General features: G+C 38.1%; 1 long non-coding RNA gene across 1 annotated transcript in view; it reads right to left on the reverse strand.

Moving 5' to 3' along the window:
- The window catches only part of LOC137843740 (uncharacterized), a 55,685-nt gene extending 34,122 nt beyond the window's left edge, over positions 1-21,563 (reverse strand). Inside the window, exons 1-2 of the long non-coding RNA XR_011089660.1 lie at positions 21,072-21,563; positions 20,726-20,807 (exon numbers count right to left, since the gene is read on the reverse strand). This is a non-coding gene — a long non-coding RNA (uncharacterized lncRNA). The remainder of the gene's footprint in view (positions 1-20,725; positions 20,808-21,071) is intronic.
- Positions 21,564-22,367: the final 804 nt, after the last annotated feature.

Below are 22,367 nucleotides of genomic sequence, written 5' to 3' on the forward strand. Positions count from 1 at the left end.
ATGCATTTTGGGATTGCAGTCAATGGAACCACTGCATGGGAAAAGGGTACAAATACATGATGTCTTATTTGCCCTCTCCAGTCTGGTGCTCAAGAAGTATCTTGATAAGACTTCATAATGCTCTGATCCCCCACACTGTGGAGAGCTGCTTGTTTAACACACTGGTTTGGTGAGCTAACTAATTTATGATACCCTAGATTTGGTGCCTGAAAGTACCCTCTAGGATTTCCACATACCATCACTTGGGAGTAGCCAGGATGCTGTCCTGTCATTCATCATTCAGCCTCGTGACTCCTACCTCCTTTATTTGCGTTTCTGACGATAACATGAACCTTAAGTGGACTTCAACCTTTTGACTTCTCTCTTGAGCAAGATTATAGGATCCAATTCTTCCACTAGTTAAATCCAATCTTGTTCATATCAGAAGGGCTTACCCCAGTTTATGGGAAGAGACTGCTAAATTTGACCTTTAATCTAATCAACATTGTAGAATAGTTCAAACAAGAAAAAGCACATTTGATTGTAAAGTGCTAAGAGTTACCGCCAGCAGGCTTTATCCTGAAAGTCAAATGAAAGCACCTGCCTTCAGAAAAAGCGCAATTCACATCATGACACTGAAATGCATATCAGACATTTTTTATAGGAAGAGCTGACAAAGCTAAGCAGCAGCAGATCTACATTACAATCAATAGCTCAAGGTAGCATGGGCACCTTTTGTTAAGTGTGTTTACAAAGTCACAGCAGAAATTAATATTCAGTGAAAGTTCAGTAGTGACCATTGTTTCAATGTATTAGTCCACAGCAGGAAGTCTTCCTCTAATTTTGCAAATATGCATGCTGACAAAACACAGGATGATTGGTGGCTGCCACATGCTATTGAATATTTTGGTCTAGATCACTGTAAGACAGATGCAGTAGAGACTCTGAATCTGCACTGCTCCTTTCATGTAACTCATCATCAACAGCAATCAATCCCATATAAGCACTACAATGAGAGAGCTGAAGCCTCTCCACCCATGCAACAATGTGCTGATGCAGCAGCCAAGTTTGCAGCATCACAGTGCCATACTGTGAATCCAGTGAACTGACGTGCACAAGTCCAGATGCACAGAAGCAACACACAGCTACCACAGCGCATCCACCAGTCCAACTAAGTATCAACGTTAAATATCCTTAGGTTTTTGGCACTTAATGGATGTTCTGAATTTCCAAAGCTGAGAACAATGAGAGCTGTGGATTGTACTAGTCCAGCTGAATGAGCTCAACACCAGCTACCATTACAACTATGTTCATTCATACTGTGTCAAGTTGTTATAACACTTAAAAAGCTCTAAAACTTATAAAATGTGCTCATGAGCATTTTAATAGCATGTTAGATGTCCAAATAGTTGTCTCCAGCAGACAGGAGGCTAGTGCAGCTCCCACAGACTCAGCTAGAGGGAGGCTCCCTCCTTAACATGTACCATCAGTGAGCTTTTGCTGCAGCTCCGCTAAACTTATTCTACAAAAGAATAAAGGTATGCTTAGCATTCAAAGTACTACTACTTCTTGCTACATGGAATGATATTTTTCTGCACCCTGGAGAAGAATTTGGCCAATCTTGAGAAGGAGTGAGAATTCATAACCTTTAGCATGCCTTTCAACTGAGCTCAATTTTCCAAAGCACCTCCAAAGAGCTCCCCAAAACCAACAGAGGAACAGAGCCCTGCTGCAATGCCAATATCTCTGTTAACAGAAAAGGACCACAGGCATATCTGTTAAAAGTTACAAGGTGAACTGTAGGTTTGTTTGTTGGTTACAGACTTCCATGAAACTACAAGATAGAAAAGGACAGAGATCTGAGATATGACCTGGTTTATAGTTCAATTTCAGGGGCACCAGACTGTTCAATCTGATTAACCTGAAATGGCAGAAGACACTTGAGATTATCATTTTCATAAACTTTTTGCTGTCTCTCAACAGCTCCAGTTTGTGGCTGGCTTCACTTGAATTCTCAGCAGTCCTGCCTTCTGCTCTCTGCATAGAATTGAATTAAATTATGTGAAAAATAGCAAAGTCCATAAAAAAAAAAAAAAAAAAAAAAACAGATTTTTAGCTCAAGTTAAATAACATTGGACCCTTTAGTGTACAAATTTCTATACCTTTCCTACACTGTGTTGTTGTTGTGTTTTTTTTGTTTTTTTTTTTTTTAATAATAGAATAATAGCGTTATTTCCGCTCACATAATTCATTTCCCATTATTTTAACTTAACTGTCAGATATAATTTTACTTGCATTAGTAATGATATACAAATTGGAAAATGTTTTACTTTCAAAGAGTTTACTGTCTTTGTTAGAATGTACATCACTTTTACCTAAAAGGAAACTGTGATGAATTCAACTGACTCATCTTATGGTTTCTAAAGCTTCCATGGCAATGTAGCTCAGCAACAGTAATATATGTAGAGTATTTGTCTGAGCTATGACAAATAAAACTATGCAGAACATACTTGATTTTATCTGCTTCTGAAAAGCCCCAAACTCAGACTAGGTTTAAACAAAAAGGGGAGGGAATTGCATAATAGTATATAGTGTACCTGGATTCCACATCAGTGAAATTCAACTCTTGAACTAAAAGCTTTGCAAGTCAGGCCCCAGTTACAGATTGGATCAAGTAAAGCCTCTGAATGATAAATAGTACTAACTCTTGGTAAACCAAACCATCTTGCAGGACAATAACTTGCTACCCATTACCATAAAATCTCATATTATCAGTAATTTACAGCTAATCTCTCACGATCCTCCATGCAGGGTGGGATGTAAAGAAATCTCTTAAAATAATTTCTTCCGTTCTACAGGAATTTACCCAAAAGAACCACAAATGAGAAAGGACTCAATTCAGGCCTAATGCATTAGACTGTGTCTACTTGTGTCAATTCGGAAAACACCCAGGAATAGAATAAACTGTTGTCATTGATATCCTGCCCTATTGCATAGACAGTGTTTGGTGGTACAACTGTTTAGAATAAAAGTCTGCATTAAATAACACTCATAAAAATCATTCAATCAGTCATAATTAAAATAGAACAAAACACATAGAACAACCCAGCATACTTATCATAATTTATAATTAATCCCTGGCTACATAACAAAGCTTTATGCTCAAGATGCTGAGCTCAGAGTTAATGAGCATGTACCACTTTTGCAATCCTCGGATGCAGTGGGTGTTCAGCACAACTCAGAATTAGGCCAAGGAGCTTAAATGAAAAAAAGAAAAGAATCTGTCTATTACTATGGGAAGAATTGCAAAATTTGAAGTGGAATTATACAATTTGTATTTACTTTTAATCTCTGAAATCTGTCATCACCTAGAAGGAATTGATTTTACAAAATGTTATTCCATATCAGTTGAGAATTCCATCAGTGTGCTTTTTTTTTTTTTTTTTGAGACAGTACCTTTTGTTGCTGTTGTTTAATTTTTGATTCATAAACAATGGATTTCAGGACATAACTGTGAAAAGCAGACATGCCCCAACTGTATTCCAACACATGGGAGGTATAAGCAAAACTCACAGCAAAATATGGCCTGTATCAAAAAAGCCCAGAATAAGTAAGTATTAATAATAGATTTCCAGTACTCCAAACAGTACCTTGTAGAGACTTCAGAACTGTTTAGAACCATAAATCTTTGCAAGATGTAATTCTTCACTACGCAGCACGGGATGTTTAGTCTTGAATATTATATTTTGCATCTAGACTTTCATGTACTTTAACACAGCTGGGTAAAAAAATAGCATTATCTGCAATTTGCAAGTGAGAGAACTGAGACAAAAGTTGCCTGGCTCAAAGTCTTTTACCAGAGCAGTGGCAGAGCCTGAAACTTGGTTCATGTCTCTTGATTTTTAGAGATGGCTCACTGAATTGGACACTCTGGGAAAATAGGACAGGTTCCTGGAAATGAATTTAGAAAGCTTAGCGTCTGTTAACATAAATAATTAATTGAAAAATGACTACATCAACATTTCACAGACTTGCCTCGAATGCTTTTCTTACAGCAGGTGTGTTCAAGGAAAGTCCCAGAATATCTGAACTAAACAGAGGAGGAAGAAAAAAGAAATACTGTGATAGCCTGTGGGAATGTTAGAAAACAAAATGCAGCAGCTGAGACAAATCAACAGCCTACAGTGTTCAGGGCTGAGACCTTATTTTTCTGATAGCTTCAGAGGAGACTGTGAATCTTGGCAACTTCTTTTTCTGACTCTCCAAATTAATAGTTTTCCAAGACTGCAGTCATATGATATGCTTCATAACCTGTCTTTGCTGGAGGGAAACCTGTCCTGTGTATGCTTAACTCAGGCTGGATACCTCGGTTTTAAACAGCAGTGAAATGTGAATTTTAAACTAAGTTTACAGTAGAAAATGAACCCTGTAGGAGAATCTGAACCTCAGTCCACCTATTTACTTAGTTAAAATCCAAAAAACTTTCTTTTATTGCAGTTTTAATCCAGGTTAACTATGCCTTCAGTTACCTGTAGGACAAATACAAAGCTGATATCAAGATATCTTTTGCTTGCAGAAGAGATAAAAGATAATAAGAAGGTTTTTTGTTTTGATTTTTTTTTTTTTCCTTTAAGTATGTAAACAGTAAAAGGAAGACTAGGGTTACTGTGGGTCCCTTGCTGAACGAGGGGGATGTCCTGGTAATGGGAGATGCTGAGAAGGCGGAGATACTGAATGCTTTCTTTGCTTAAGCCTTTGCTTCAGGGACTCTCCCCCAGGACTTCTTGACCCTGTAGGGAACAGAAGAGTCTGGGAAGTAGAGATCTCCTCCCTGGTTGACAAGGGAGTGGTTCGGGAGCATCTGAGTGGGCTCAACACACACAAATCCATGGGTCCCAATGGGATGCATCCATATGTGCTGAGGGAGTTGGCAGAGGTGATCGCTGAACCGATCTCTATCATCTTTGAAAGGTTCTGGAAAACAGGAGAGATGCCTGAAGACTGGAGGATAGCCAATGTCACTCTGGTCTTCAAGAAGGGCAAAAAGGAGGATCCGGGAAACTACAGGCCAGTCAGTCTCACGTCTGTCCCTAGAAAGGTGTTGGAACAGCTTGTTCTGGATGCCATCTCCAAGCAATTGGAAGAGAAGAATGTTATGAGGAGTATTCAGCATGGATTCACCAAGGGGAAGTCCTTCTCAACCAACCTCATTGCCTTCTATGATGGCATCACCAGCTGGGTAGATGAGGGGAGAGCAGTGGATGTCATCTACCTTGACTTCAGCAAGGCTTTTCATACTGTCTCCCATGACATCCTGCTAGCAAAGCTGAGAAAGTGTGGGATAGAGGAGTGGACAGTAAGGTGGGTTGAGAACTGGCTGACTGGCCGAGCTCAGCGGAATCCAGCTAGAGTCCTGTGACTAGCAGTGTTCCCCAGGAGTCAGTGCTGGGTCCGGTCTTGTTCAACATCTTCATCGATGACCTTGATGAGGGAATAGTGTCTGCCCCCAGCAAGTACGTTAATGACGCAAAGTTGGGAGGAGTGGCTGACACACCAGAAGGACGTGCTGCCATTCAGCGAGACCTGGACAGGCTAGAGAGATGGGCAGGAAGAAACCAAATGAGGTTTAACAAGAGCAAGTGTAGAGTCCTGCACCTGGGAAGGAACAACCACATGTATCAGTACAGGCTGGGGGATGACATGCTGGAGAGGAGCTCTGAGGAGAAGGACCTGGGGGTCCTGGTGGACGACAGGTTGACCACAAGCCAACAGAGTGCCCTGGTGGCCAAGAGGGCCAATGGGATCCTGGCATGCATTAAAAGGAACGTGGTCAGCAGGTCAAGGGAGGTGATCTTTCCCCTCTATTCTGCCCTGGTCAGGCCTCACCTGGAGTACTGTGTCCAGTTCTGGGCTCTCCGGTACAAAAAAGACAGGGAGCTCCTGGAAACAGTCCAGCAGAGGGCCACAAAGATGATATGGGCCTGAAGCATTTTCCCTGTGAGAAAAGGCTGAGAGACCTGGGTCTGTTCAGCCTGCAGAAAAGAAGACTGAGAGGGGATCTCCTCAATGTGTATAAATACCTGAGGTGTGGGAGACAGAGGGATTTGGCCAACCTCTTTTCAGTGGTTTTCAGGGACAGGACAAGGGTCAATGGCCACAAGATAGAGCACAGGAAGTTCCCCACCAACACGTGAATGAACCTCATGGTGAGGGTGACAGAGCACTGGAACAGGCTGCCCAGGGCGGTTGTGGTGTCTTCTTCTCTGGAGATATTTAAGGCCTGTCTGGATGCCTACCTGGGCAGCCTGCTCTAAGGAACCTGCTTTGGCAAGGGGTTAGACCCGATGATTTTTTGAGATCCCTTCCAACCCCTTCAATTCTGTGATTCTGTGATAAGTGAATAATCATTGGGTAACACACTATATATGCATGAAATCAAATCAGTACCATTTTGAACTACATGCTAATAATAAGATAAATACACTGTAACCCTGTAACTCAGTTATAACTTCAAGTTTTTCACTTTGCTTTTAATGCCTGTTTTGGCTAATCTCAATGGCTGTTTTATTTGGGAATTCTATCTAGACCTAGTGTGGGTGTGTGTTGGGGGGGGGGGAGGAATGGAGAAGGGAAGAAGCACTAGACACTGATGCCTGTAGATTATAAAATCTGCGGATTATATCACTGAATTATTCACAGCAGTCACTAGGGACATTTTCCCAGACTTTTTTTTTTTTTTTTTTTTTTTTTAATAAAAATAAAGCAAAATTTTCTTATTAGGGTGAAAATCTGTCTCTGACACCTTCATCTTTGCTAATGTCAAATCTACAGAGACCATCACATCTCTGAAAGGGGACATTTGTAGGGTTGAAGGAAGAAACCAAGTACAACTAAAACTACTAAAACTTTCTCTTGCATGATCTACTGTGGTTTGGGGACAATGTCAGGAAATCAGGTTAGTGAAGAAAACATACTTTTTTTTTTTTTTTTAAATGAAATGGTGGGAGTCTATCAGTAAGTCACAGGAAACTCATTTTTAATAATCAGAGAATAACTAGGAATTTCAGCGATGCTGCCCTGTTTGTTGTGAACAGACTTGTAATGAATTCTGTTATTAAGATTGCATAATACTTTCGATTTATATGATCTTGTTTGAAATCCAGGAAAGTTACAATGAACTGAAGCCACCAAGACTAAAGTTCCCATGTTGACTGTATGCCTCAGGCTGCATTTGTTTGGAAATTTTCAACCAAAATTTTAGTCATTTCTAAACACAAAGTCAGGAAAATATCTGCTGTTATTTAAATATCTGCTGTTATTTGCACACCCCACCCCCCCCCCTTCGCCCACCACCCCCAGGTTAAAGGATTCAAAAGGATTCAGGTACTAGTTTCTCAGGTCATTTTGATGCTGTGAAGCATGAATCAAATTTTGAAACACTGAACTTGTAAACTTTTGGAAGGTGGTGGTCTTACGTTAGAAGACATTTCATATCCATGAACCAAAGTCCAACTGAAACATGTCACAAACATTTAAAAAAATAGCTTGCATACACTTAGCAGAATTTTCTTCAATTTTGCAGTGTAAACTGACCCAGAGATATGAGTACAGAGCATATGGCCAAAGTTTCTACCTGCTGGAGGATGGGGATCTAGATGTCCTCTGCGTTCTTTATTCCCCCACATTCCAACCCTGCAAGCAATCTCTGAATTCAACACTGACAAGAGATTTTGGGGCAGAAAAAGAAAGGATTGGAGAAGGACATACTGCTAGGACAAAAGGAGAGAAAAGACAGTGGGGTTGGCTGGGGAAAATTTTTTTTCCATGAGATTGAGTAGACCACTAAGAAGAAAGAATTTCTGGTGTTCCAATAATCCCTCCGTTTTGCTTTGGCCTGTCAGATGGGGAGCCAGGGAAGAAACAGAAGTTGCTTCTGAAACACTGAACTGTTTGTGCTGTGGAAACAGTCTCTGCTTGCTGAAATGAAATATTGCTGAAATTACTTTTGTTTGGGTAAAAAAAGCAGTTGTTGGGAGCTAGGGGGAAAGATGGAGGGAAGATGTATCAGCTTAGATTTGAAAGAAAACTTTCCTGGAGCTCAAGAAAATATTCATATATTTGGAACATTGTTTCTTGACTGGGTCTGTTATCAAAATAAAGAGTTCTACAAAAAGAAAAGGAAAAATCTTGTGGCAGGTGAAAGCTGACCAGAAAACTTGATTTAAGCCTGCCTCTGTCAAAGGCTGAGTAATCATTAAGAATATATAATTTTAGTAGTAGTCTTTAGTATTGTGCTTTGTTTTTTACAGATGTCAAACTTATGATTCTGCAGAAATCCTAGCTGTAACTCATACTGGAGAGCTATGAATGGGAGGAAAAAAGATTAGGCTTCTCATATTAGGTATCAAAAATCAGTATGTAGTTTCAACTTAATTCTGTATGGGTTTCATTTTCCTGTGTATAAAAAGCTAATGATATCAACCTCTAACATCACAAGTTCAGGGTGATTATAAAAGAAAGCCTATGCATTGCTCAGACACTCAATAACGGTCACTAGCAAAAACTAAGAGTAGAAATAAATTCTCTCCTCAGACAGGACTTTAATGGTGAACAAGAGGACAAACAATGAAGTTAATACAGGATTACTAGATGAGCAGCATCTATTTTATATACAAAATGGAGGAGGGATCCTGTCAGAAAAATACTATAGGATCACAGTTTAAAAAGGTCTCATATACGGCAAAGAAGGTGAATTAAAACTGTGTAGATGGGAGTGTAGAGGCAGGGAATTTATTTGCAGATGCTTCATTTTGCAGGCTTCATATAGTGTTGTTATTTTTGAATCCTCAGTGATCGTTAGTATTTTGAAATCTACAGTGAAAGAATGGAAAATTTCTACATGCACAGATATAGCCTCTTCCACTTGACTTAGCTCTTCTTTTAATTGACAATGCAGAGTCAAAGCTAGGTCATGCCATAATAACAAGTGCAGACTTGCAGAGAATGCATACTCCCAGTTGTATACAATCTACTTACATCTATTATAGTTCACTCTGAAATGCCTGATTTTACATTGATACTTTTAACAAGGTCCACAGTCAGCTCCTCCCATTTCAGTAACATTTCAGTGTATAAAAATAACGTTCTTAACTTCTGTATCTTTCTTAACAAAAATTGTCAAAGTAATTTTTTAATGAGTCTTTCCAACTCTTTTGAAGGTAGTTTTTCAGATGTGAAAGACCCAATGGACTGAAGGACGTTTACACCTTCTCCAGAAGAACGTTGAATTCTGTGACAAATGCCTAAGGAATACTTTAAAGTTTACTGTGTAAAACAAAATAAAAAAAATATAATAATATCTAGAGTACAGAGTGTTCACAGGAATTACTTTACCTGTGTTGTGAATATATCTACTTCTGGAGCTTAAAAAAAAAACATCTGTTTAACATTTCACACAAAAGTTAGAGCAAGAAATTGGGCTGGAAGAAAAGGAAATGACTGTGTCTAACGGCAGACAATTGGAAAGACAGAACATAATTAACAAAGAGGGAATTTTCCCTGTAGCCTAGGTCTGTCACACCCAAACTTAAAGATAATAATAATAATAAAATAAAAAAAATATATATACTTATGTTTCCAGAAGCAGACAAGACTTTAGGCTACTCCTATCACCTTAAACACTGCAATTCTAGCAAGAAAGTTTTTTGAGGCACAAATTCATTACGAGGTTTAGAACAGCCTCTATTACAAATACAAGAAGGAAATAACTTGTATTTTTACTTTGACGGATTTGTTAGATCTAATCCAAGAAAGCAAATAACAGAACACATTCCCTACTGTTAGAGAAAGCCAGAATTTTAACCAGGTCCTTAAGCAGACTTCATTGAATCTATTTGTCATTGCTCATCTCTCTCTAAACTAGACATGGGGATCGTTTCTGACTTCTCCTGTTTTAAAAGCAAACTTCCACCACCAAAAAATCCTCTGTAAAACAGAAAATTAAGCACAAACTGAAACAAATATATCTGATTATACTCACTTTCTTCTTACAGTGAAAACAACAACAGCTTTTTTACATTACATCATCTCAAGCAGGTTATTGGAGACTAAATTAAACTAAATAAATATCTGAAGATCCAAAAGAGCAAACTGTGTTATTCTTCATAATCCAAAGACACAGAGCTCAAACTGTTCAGCATGAAATCAGCACATATCCATAGAGTCAGGTTTACAGCTGCTGAGCTTACTATGGGTGCTGAGAGTCTGCCTGCTCCTGCAAGACTATTTTGGCATTGTGTAGTTAGTAATTTGATAATACTTGCATAAAACATAGTTATTTATTCTATCTGCATAATAGAAAGTATCACATCTGTTCAATTTATTCATTCAGGCTCATTACCTTCCAGCCTTATATATGAAGAATGTAGTTTTCAACATTTTTTCTTAACCAAAACAGCAGGAGAAGAAACTTACAAACAAGTTTTTCAAATCTCTGGTTTTCAAATACTTTCCACTTTTTGGGCATGGAAATACTCAGGGAAGTCTTTCATTCATGTTTGAGCTAAAAAAAAAAAAAATTAAAAATAAAAAAAATCCCGAATGCTTCACACCTGATGGAAAATTGACTTTTTCTTAGTTTGTTCTTCAGTACTAAACAAGGTGGGCTGAAATAATAACTTTTAAAATTATACCTTATATTCAATCAGACCTGAATGCAAGAGGTTTGAGTATCTCTGTATCATATTAAATGAAGGACCAACCTGTTTCAAAATATATCTTCCAGCTTAGGCTAAAGTGAGGTTTCTCAGAGAATGCCTTGAAACATGGAAGAACATAAAGACCAATATGAATTTACAAACTAACTGTCCTGTAAGTTAAAATGTTTCTGCATCTTGGGTTTCATAACTGTTTTCAGTTCTGCTAATCTCCTGATTTCAGTAGGATTTTATCACAGAATCATCTAGGTTGGAAGAGACCTCCAAGATCACCTGGTCTGACCTCTGACCTAATACTAACCAGTCCTCCACTAAACCACATCCATATTATTACTCTTCCACATTATGGAAGAGTACTTCACTGTTTGCCTGTTAATTCTGTAGAAACAGCCTTCCTTTTACCAAAATCCTGAATCTTTTCACCATCCATTAACCTGATCCTAATAATGAAAGAACAGGTAAACAGTAGCTCTGTGTTACCAGCTCATGAGTAGCAATCATTTCACGTCTCAGCTTAATAGCTTAACATTTCTATTTACTGCATCTGGGTATTGCTGGAGTACTCCATCATAAGTATCAGTGCAGGCTTTCATTGAAACTGCCCAGGACACAGGTTGCCACAATGACCTATGTGACAACAAACCTTCTCTTACTAGTTATTTATTTCAGCTGAGTACTTATTATTTATTCCCCTATTTACACTTCGTAGACACCAAAGCTGAGACAGTGTAAATTATTTCCAGAACCATGATAAATAAATAAATAAATACATAAATCCAGAAAGAGCCTTTACAGCAAGTTTCAAACTGTCCTAATTAGATGTATTGACAAATAAGGTATGCTTGGATTTTGGTTTTGATAGAGCTAAGGAAGTTGTTAAGAAATGGAAGTGTACTGTAACTCTCTTAGTGTGATAGTCTGTTTCATAAGCAAGGTCAAATATGAGATTTTCTATTTACAGATTTTGTTCTAATTGTATTGGTTACACATAAATGTAACTGTGCAGATCCCAAGCACAGTAAGAAAGAAAATTATGTATATTTATTATGCTGATGATTGATTTTAAGATCTTCAGTCTCTACTTTAAGTCTAAATCTTAAATTGAAAAAAGAAATAAAAAATAAAAAGTAACCATGATATAGAATGAACTGTGGAGAAGGCCATTTCTGAGCTATCTGAAATTAGCTAGTCACCTCAAAAGAATATTGGACTAATCCTCCTGACTTCTGTACCTTTATCATATTCTAGCATGCTTTCCATATGGAAAGAATCTGGAGAAACAATAAGTAACGTCTTGGAGCTTGGTTTCAAGAAAAAAGTACATTTTGTAAACCAGAGGCAGAAAATATACTATATAGGAAGCAAAACAACACTGCGTCAGATACCTTCAGGGTATTATATCTTGGTAAAGCAATAACTGTATTAACAACTTCACTTCAAGAGACTGATACTTTCTAAGATATAGTTCTTAAAGGGTAATAGACCTACCTGCATAAATAAAACTTTCAAGACTGAATTTTTAGCCCCCAAACCTGTTACCAGATGATTTTTCAGATGAGAGTCCGCTCTTGATCTCATCTGAGCACTCTCAAATTACAGAGGAAAAAGTCCAATGGAGCGATCCACTGAAGTTATTAAAACATACAAGTCTATTCAAGATCAATGCATTGTTTTGCTATCTGAGAAATGTCATGAGTTGACCTTCTGTATAAACTTCTGAGGACTTTCAATATTACTTTGTTTATTCAATTAATCTAGTAAAGTATAGAAACTATTTTTTATGCAAGAATAATTCCCACTCTATAGTCCCAGATGTTTTCCTGGATGTAATTTAAAAATTGCGTAACCTATTTGGTGCCTCTGATTAAATTTGTAATGCATTTAAAATATCAGTGTATCCAATCAAGTGTAAAGAGACATGTGAAAATAAAGTGAGTCATGCAATGGGAATTAAATCTAGCACTGCCTTGTCACCTATACTTTCAGGGCTATATTTCATCCACAACTTAAGCGAATCTTTAGTTCGGTCACAAACTACCAGCAGCAGAAACAAACTAGAAGACACATATTGTACACTCATTAAATGTGGATTTGGATTGAAGGAATCTTATGATATAAATATTTTGAACAAACATGTTAAGTTCTGCAGTTGAACAAGAGGCACTCTTTCCTTTTCAAAAAGTGTGGAAACGCACAAAAATAGTATTTTATTTCAATGATTTCAATGATTTTGTAGAAACATCATAATTAAAACTTGTAAAGCCCGTTATAGAGATATTTAATTTGGCAATAGACTAAAAAAGGTTTGAAGAAGCCATTCTTTCCATATCATCTTCATACTTTAGTGAATTTTAAAAGAGGAAAAGCCTTTGCTAAATTCAGGGCTGGGAAAATAGAATGAGCCAAACTTTGTGCCTCTGCAAAATAACAGCAACAGCACAAAGTTGATGTCAGTGAAACAGAGCTGAATTACACAAAGCTGAAGGCATAATTCAGTATCTAAGCAAAACAAGCTAGAATGACATGGACTAGAATAGTAAGAACGTCTTCCCACTGCATCACAGTGATTTGCATCTACTTCCCTTACTTTTCCACCAGTGTCTCTGATTCAATTAAAAGAAATTTCATTATCTTCCATTTCATTTTTGTTGCATTTAATTTTGTTTCTTGCTCTATGTACACAAAAGATTTATAGGGGCTAATAAGAGCTAGGGCAAAACAAAACCTGTGTACACCAGAATCTAGATCTCTGGAACAGCCCCCAAAAAAGTTCCATTTAACATTCAGTGTAGGGATGGCAGGAATGTATGTACATTATGAGGTGGTATCACAATGCTGAGTATGGCCCTGCATCAGCTGGACACACCATTTGGGTTATTCAGATCCCTTACGCTGGTATATCAGGAACAGTGGAGAAGCCACCACTTCACTAGAGCTGTCAGATTAACAGCTCTCTATAAAACAAGTGCTGTCTGTGAAGTTTCAGGTCAGCTTCTTAAAAAGCCTCTAGCAGCGTGCATCCATCCTCACTGGTCAGAGGGACAGCCCTGAGGCTGCTCAGGACTGAGCTTCTTTTCTGATACTAAGACTGAGAAAGTGGATTTTGTGAACTGACCATCTGGCCACTAGAATTACATCATCTACCCCTTTCCCACAGGCAGTCAGGAAGCATGAATTTTGCTCTGGGGAGAAAAGAGGGAAGAAGAGGGAACTGGGTTGAAAAAACAGCAGGTTTATTAATTTAAACAAACACTGCTGCCTCAAACTCCTTCTCTTTCATTTTTTTTTACATATGCTACCTTCATCACAAGTAGTATGAAGTTGCTTGTAGTGTTAATTAGTGAAAAGACCAACCCTAAATTACTAAAAAACACAGAATATTATATACTTTTTTTTTTTTTTTCCCATCTTTCTACACTGATGGAAAATAAATTGAACAAATAATCATCAGACCTGTGATCCTTTTAGGAAGAGACATTTTGACAGTACTCAGAAGTGCTTTTATTGACATCCATTTTATAACAATTCTGGATTGCAAAATTCATTGTGTGCAGTTTTATTCCTTTTAATTGCATACAATTTTTTTCCAGCATCATGACACTTCTGGATTTGAGTTATGCTGAACCATGTATTCTATCTTGAGATAAAGGGTGTCATAAAGACACAGAAGTGAGACTTCCAAAATAATTATGCTGATGATATTTTTTTTCTGTTTTCCTTTGTTATTACTGTAACTGTATTCATTAAATCACAGACTTTTCCTCTTCTCATTCCAAAAACTTCATCTTAATAAGGTCACAAACGTGTTTACAGAGTCTATTGTCTTGGGCATGTTTATGTGGATTTGTGACTTTTTTTTATTAAAGTTTTTATGCAACAAACCTGTTATGAAGGGGAAGCAAAGCATAAATAACTATTTGCTGAAATCACACAGCAAGTAGAAGATCTCTTGTTCTGGCAGACTTGATCCCAGGACACATGTCATAACTATGAGATTCATGTGCAATTTTAGGAGCTACTATACCACTCCTGAAAGTTGGCACATTTAAGTATCCATTTTACAGGTGGGTATATAGTGGCATATAGTATATACTCGTACACTAGTTAATGCTTTTCTTCCCCACCTTATCTCTGGAGTCCTAAAAGCAGAGAACAAGAGAGGTCTGGTAACAGCACAGCCACAACTGCTGTGAGGTGCGTATAGTGACCCCTGCTCTTTCTCCACCCTGTGCTAGTAGATGCCACAAACAAAGAAAGCACCAGAAGAGTTAGAAAACACTTTATCAGCCCTCAAGTTGTCATTTCCACCTGTGTATTTCTGCACAGCTTCCGATCACATTTTTTCACTGCTGCTAGCTTTCAAAATTTGTTGCAATATACATGACATTTGTTTTGTCTTAAGGCCTGACCAACTGGAAAGAAGAGGGCCAAGGTTTCACACTCCCCCTCCCTCCCTTCTTCCTTCCCTTCCTTCCCCCCCTTTTTTTTTAGGAGGACCCATTACTCCTGATAATAATACAGGAATTTGGAAAATAAGGGTGCACCAGAATGACTTGTAAACAGGAAAGAAAAAAAAACATCAAGAAGTCACTATTTGAACAGGAAGGGAGAAGGAGAGTCAGGCTTCAACTTGAGCTTTCTTAACACAGGGGTAAGTAACATTTCTTCTGCTGTTCAGAAGAGACGCAGCTGCTCTTGCTGTGAGTAAACCTTTGCAGAGAAAGATGCTATTTTCAAGTGGATGAACTACTGGAAATTAGAGAAGTGAAGATACACAAATTCATTATATATATATGCATCACAAAAAAAAAAAAAAAAAAAAAGGTTAAATCTGAGTATTTGAACAATTTAGGAAACTTTCAGATAGCTTCTGCCTAGGAGATCAGACAGGCAAATTTATACATTTCATTAGATTACTAATAAATTCACATACATGTAAGTGAAAATTACAGAAGCATTAGAAACTGTGATTGCTGTGAAAAGAATCTGCATTTTTTCTTTTACTGTAACATATTTTCATTTTTCACCCAGATGTAATTATTTCAACAGCTTCTGGATTAGAGGAGCAACAAATTCATTTCTGAAGGTTATGTTCCATGTTCTCAGAAAACATGGGATGTATACTTCCGCTATTCCACCTACCAAGAGAATGCATTCAGAGCTAGATGATAATGGAAGAGGAAAACAAACAAACAAACAAACAAATAAACCACTTAATCTGGGGAATTTGAAGGTCAAAGGAGAATAATCCAAGAAATTATCTTGGGCCAATTGCTTTGTTGGTGTAAGAAAGTGAAAGCATGTCCACTGATTACAGCAGAACTGCAACAAGTTACTCTGGGAAAAAATAAAAAAATAAAAAAATCCTATCCCAAACAACCCACTAATAAATAAATACAGTTAGCATGCTGGCTTCTGAGAACAGCTGCTGAAACAGAAAGCTCTGTGCCCTTTCTCATGTCCTGAACAGACAAAAATATACATCTCTGTTCTACACTACTGCTACCCACATGTCAATGTGAAAAAAAAAAAGAAGGGGTGGGGGAAGTGAAAAAATAGATTATAAAGTCTGTGGCATTTATATATGTACATGTTCATCTATAATAATTTTGTTGCTTTGTACTAGATGTCATAATGCCCTCATGGTCTGTCCTCAACAGAACCTGAAAGACACTGGAGATTGAATGATGGAAGCAAAGGCAGGCAGCATTGATTACAAACTAAGTGCAAATGAAAATCAGTTTACTCCATTTCTTTCCAAAAGACTTGAACCAGAAATCCTCACTCAAGGACATTTTTTCTGTTTCCACACTGCACGTAATTCAAGGGAGACTGAAGCAACAGCATCTCATCCACTTTTAACTTCCAGACTGAGCCCGACATGTTAAGCTTAGCTCCTACAATGACTGCAACGGCAGTATGACAGGTCCTTGGCCTTCACTAGGCACAAGATAGCATGATGGCTGTGCTAGTTGAGGCCTCGAGCTCTGGCAGCAGATTTCAAGGCTTCTCTGCCGTGCTGCAGGCCCTGCTGGAAAGTGCACTGAGGTCAGCCTCAAGCCTTCTTCTCACCACCAATCTCTACAGAAAGCCACTTGCTTTATTTCTGTCTTGTAAGAAACAGAACTTCCATGTTAAAAAGTTGTTAATGTGTCCCCATAGCTGTGTGTCCCTTCAGGCAAATCTTTTTCTTCCAAGTTCAGAAAAATGCACTCTGGAAAATAAGCAACACAACTAGTATTGCCCTATGGCCTTCCATTTGTCCTAGCTAGACCCCAAAGATGTTCTGCTGATTTAAACAGTAAAATCTCAGGGTCGTTAACTTCTTCCCTGTCCTAAAACAAGTTTTCAGTAACCAGACTTACGCATGAATCTTTTGTGGTAAGGCAAAAAGTTGTTCAGAAGGCTCTGATCAATGGCTCCATTCACTTAAAACAGTGAATCTACCTTGAGGAGAGCTCTCTTTAGTTTCTAGTAAAAGATAAAACTGGAAAGGAAGGGAGCCACAGGAAGGAGCTCTGACTTCTGGCTGTGGCTCTATAATGAAAACTCAGACTCCTCAAAAACACACAGGCCCCTGCAGAAGGGCACATCTGTTTTCTCCTGAGAACTTTGCAAACTTTGGTCAAAATCTAAAAACAAAAAACAAAGAAGCAAACAAAAAAAGAAGCTTATCAACATAAACCGGGGTGGGCAGGGGGTGCGGGGGGGTGGGGGGGGAGGGAGAGTGATCCTTCTTATGCTGCGTTTTATACTGCGTTATGTATTGAGGGATACTAAGCTAATATTTAACAGACAGGAACATTACAACCTTGGTTGTCTTGGAACACAACAGCGGAGAGCTAAGCAATTTTTTCTTGAACTTATTTTATTGAAGCAGTTGCTTTAACTGCTGATATTAATTACCTCTGGCTCACAGCAGCTTCTTCCTTGTGCTGAAGGATGTATAAACATCGTTTCTTGTATGATTTGAAGGACTCCAGGCCACCTGAAGTTTAAAGAGATCTTCTGGGGTGTATTGAACATTCTTCCCATTAGATCAATGGCCATTTACACCCTACACTTCCCTGGTGCACAGGGGCCATTCATTCATCCTTGAAACACAGGTCATGAACCTGGTAGAAGTAGACTAGGTGTATTTATCAGTGTAAAAGTCTGTACAGCCAAAAGATAATTTTCAAATACGTGGAGCTAAAGTGCATAAATTCACATTTCTCTCCTTAAGGAAAGAACCCATTTAACAAAGTTCAGCAAATTTAGAGAAAACTAATTATACTCCTGTTACCGATAGCACTGGATATTTTGGACTAGGAAAGTTTACAGAGTTGAACATAAAAAGTACCAAGCAGGTGGTTTTTATTAAGATTGCTGATGTCATGTGTTACTTGGAAGCTACACAAAGCATGCAGGGAACATTGTGAAATGAAGTTAACGAGGGGGTCATACACTCTGTAGCTTCTGTAAGCTGAGCTTGCAACATACCATAGAGGTTTCTTGCTTTCCTCCCAAGTCTCTCCTCCACAGCTTCCCATCAGTCCAAATTAGATTTGTTACAAAGCCTCCTTCTTCCCTCCCAAAGATTCTCTGCCTTCCACATTGCTGTCTCTTCTGCTGCCCCAGCAAAGATGCAGAATTTCTCCCCATTCCCTTGCACTGTCTAATTTCAGCAACGAGACCCCCCAGGGCAGCATAGCTCCTCCTCATCACCTGCGCAGCATTCTTCAAGTGCGCCTTATAGAAACTCCCCACATTTCAGACCACCAACATGCTCTGCACCTTACAGCCTCCTTACATGAACCTCCCCCCATATTTCTTCCTTCCTGAAAGCTGAACCTCTACATTTCTCTGGTCCACAAGGGCCAGAGAAACTGTCTTTTGTGCTACCCATTTTTGTCCTATAGCACTCCTCTCTTACCTTGGCTCTGCGCAATCATATTCACTCTTTCATTCCCTGCTGGCATTTGAACTGTTTTCTCTCTCTTTACTGGGAAGGATATTCTAACTCTACCCAAACTACCATTCCACACTTCCTGGCATCTCCCATTTTCACCTCCATCTCCTACCACCTATACTTTCCCAGGAGGCAGTTAATTGGAATAACAACACTTTAAACTACTACCAGAAGCAGTCAGCATTTTTGTTATAGTGGGGTCATTAACCAGATCTTTGATTTAATGAGACTAAAACTACAGCTGTACTTGAGAGAGAACAGAAGCTCCATGCGTCTCTCGTTTTCTCTTAGCACTTTTCTGTGAAATCATCAAGGTCCTGGTTATCAAAGCTTGAAACTTTCCCTAAAGTTTTGCTAGCAATCAGATGTGATGTTTGGAAGTCACTCTTTTACAGACATACAGAGAAATGCCATTGGCTTGAGTCTGCAGCCTCTTGAGCTAAATCAAAAACCAGAATAGAGGTCCTCCTGAAATAATTCCACTCCATCTGAAAATTAAAATAGGACCCTACTCAGTCCCAAAATTCAGACAGGGAGGTTTCTGAAAGTGCACTTATATAATACTTAAATAAAAATATTGGTCTCCATCCCATGATCAAAATTGACAGTTAAGCATCATTGACTTTTTGCATGCAACTGATTTCATGGATCCAGTTGCAGGTCTTCTTATTTAATGGGCTTTATATTTATGGTTCTGTGCAAGTCAGAGCTAGATGCAGTCATAAACAAAGGCTGGGGGTAAGAGTTACATTTAGGTCTCTTTACCATCCCCTTTCCTAGGTGGAAGCCAACAGAAAGCTTTAAGTCTGACAATTCTCAACTCAGAAGTTCTGGGCTTTCCATCACAGATCATATCTGTTTGCTTATTTTAATTATCAGTGAAAGCATTTTACCATTATTTTTTCTCTATAATGTAAAATGAAATTATGGCATCATTTAGAATTATATTTTGAATTAGCAAAAAAACAAACAAAAAAAACACTAGCTGGAGCTGTGCACTTCAAAGATACTGTTCCACTCTGTTTTCTAAAGTGTAAAGTTTCTAAAGTTTCTAAACTCTGAGTTTTCTAAAGCGAAGACTGTCTGTCAAAAGTGACAAGTTTTGTTCTTTGAAAAGCAATAATAATTCATGGGATGCTGCATCCTGTACTGCTGGACTCACAGATACCTATATGTACACTTTCTGATGGTTATATTGACTATGCTCCATAATAATGAAGAAATGTCTGCATAGCTGAGTGTTAAGCACAGTTCCAGTTTTGAAGCTGTGATCCAAGAAGCATTTTAAAGCATAATTTAATTCGTGCACTTTCATGCACCATTATCATACCTGTTCTTCAGGTTCAAGTGATGACAAATACACATTTATCCTGTGCTCTGGGCATATTTGACATGCCCTTAAACCCATAGCAACTAATAAACACCCCATAAATATTGCTGACAATATCTTAAGTAAAACAAACAAACGTGAGATCAGAAGAAATTTTCCAATGTTCACAGATGCTCATAGGTTCCCTTAAATCAAAGAAATTCCAGCTTTAGCACTTCTGTCCTAAACTAGTATGCAGAAGCATAGTCAATTGTGAAATTACATAGGAGCTCTCAGAACAAGACTGACAATCTCTGAAAATTTCAGAGTTAGCAAAATGAAAGACTTAATAATCCAGCCAATAACCAACTATCTGCTTCCAAATATAATTAAAGACATAATCTCAAGCAAAAAGGCCTAGAAACATCATATTCTCAGATGGCATAAACATGATTGGGGGGGGAAGGGGGAGAGGGAAGTAATCTGGCAGTCAAACGTAAAGACCACTTACCAACTAGAGTCAAGTTCAAATAAAAGAAAGCTATCCTGACCACTATTCAATCAATATCACCCAAAGATTGTTTCAAACCTGGTTGTATTCCCAAGCTACAGAAATATGCATTGAAACGTTTCTGATCACAGAGGAGAAAATTCACATTTTCAGACTGCCCAGAATAGGTAGATGTTCCCCAAGAGACTAGGGTGGCACCATCTGAGAAAGAGAGCAAATGATAAATCCACCCATATGTGAAAGATATCTCAACTACTTACTTTTCATTAGCATTCTTATCAGCCTTAAAGCCATCCCAGCAAATTAGGTAATGGAAGACAAAACGAAGCCTCTGCAAAAGACCTGAATAGTGTACACATCAGGAATAAGATTTAAAAAACAAACAAACAAAACAACAACAACAACAAAAACTTTTGAACACTGCTCTCTAGAATCAGCCTTACACTTCACATAATACAACACTTCAAGTTTACTGTTTTTCGATTTTTTTTGTTTTGTTTTTTCCTAGTCCTGAAAAAGAATTTATTGTCCTCTTGAGGTAAGACAAACAATAACTTTAATAGTACCATCAGGATTTTAAGAGCATGTATTAAAAATCAAACTCACCATCTGTGTGGCACCTGGACTGCTATCCAGACTTTCTGAGCCAAGAAGTGCAAGTAACTCAACAGAAACCTGCTCACAGGTTTAAACAGTAAGGAAATATCAACATAAAACAGCACCTGACTTTCCTGTCAGCATTCCACAACCATTTTGTGAGCGTGAGCAACATCTGTACATGCGTTTCCTGAAAAGTTGAGTTTCCCAAGAGGAGGAAGAATCAATGGCCACTGATCAGTATAACACGTTTCTCCTTTTCTGTTGATATCAGATGGTGAGCACCTGTGGAACCAGAGCTTCAAGTAAAAGGGCTCATAATTTGGCCAAAGCCATCATTGTCCATCTCATACAAAGCACTGATGACTGGTCAAAATTAACTTTTAAAAAAAAATCCATATGTCATCTGACATTTTCCTAGAGTGAATACAACATTAAAGAATTGGAGGGGAGGAGAGCAAAAGAGAAAGCAAAACCCCTTCTCCCCAGAAGATACATCAAACAATCACACACACATGTATTTCACTTTTCTCTCTTGTAATAGATTTAAGTCCTTTTCATATGACACCTCTCAGCCCAAACAGCTGGAACAATCAGCTGACCTGTTTTTCTTCATCTTTCACAATTAACTGCTGAAGTTACATTAGCATAAAAAATGAGCTGCTACTTAGACTTGTGAAAGTCATTGCGATAGGATGAGAGGTGCCAACACCTAAAACTATTTTATAGAGTTGACGATCATTTGTTGTTGTCTGAAATTTCTTGCCTTACAATACATCTCTTTGAAGATGTTTAGCTTTTAGGCAGCACAGCTTACTTAACTGTCTTTGTGTTTTATCTTTTGTATGCACGTTTTATCTTTCATATATTTATATTCTGATAAACACTACATAGACATTATAAATTACTCTCATGATACATCTTGCAAGTGGGCTTTAGCCACCTGTTCTGCTGAAAACTGTAAGACAGTCACTAGAAGATGAGTTAGCATTTCCAGCAGGTTCTTATTTTGGCTTCACAAATATAACTAAGATGTTCCTTATGACACAGGCGTATTAATTTCTGTTTACCTCATGGCTGAAGATCTCTTTTAATATTAACCCTTATTTTTGTCCTACTAGTTAGAACTAGAGAATGAGTACTGTCTTTTTTGTTTGTTTTCTCAGAGTTAGCTGTTCTCACTGGAATTAAGCTTAGTCAGCCAAGACTTGTAGTTTATAGTTAGAATAAGTTTAAATCCACACCTATCATACAAAATAAAACACAATAAAAAAGGCAGTGCATCAACCAAACACCCTCCCATTT

The sequence above is a fragment of the Anas acuta genome, chromosome 1 (assembly GCF_963932015.1).
Source record: "Anas acuta chromosome 1, bAnaAcu1.1, whole genome shotgun sequence".
Taxonomy (NCBI): Eukaryota; Metazoa; Chordata; class Aves; order Anseriformes; family Anatidae; genus Anas; species Anas acuta.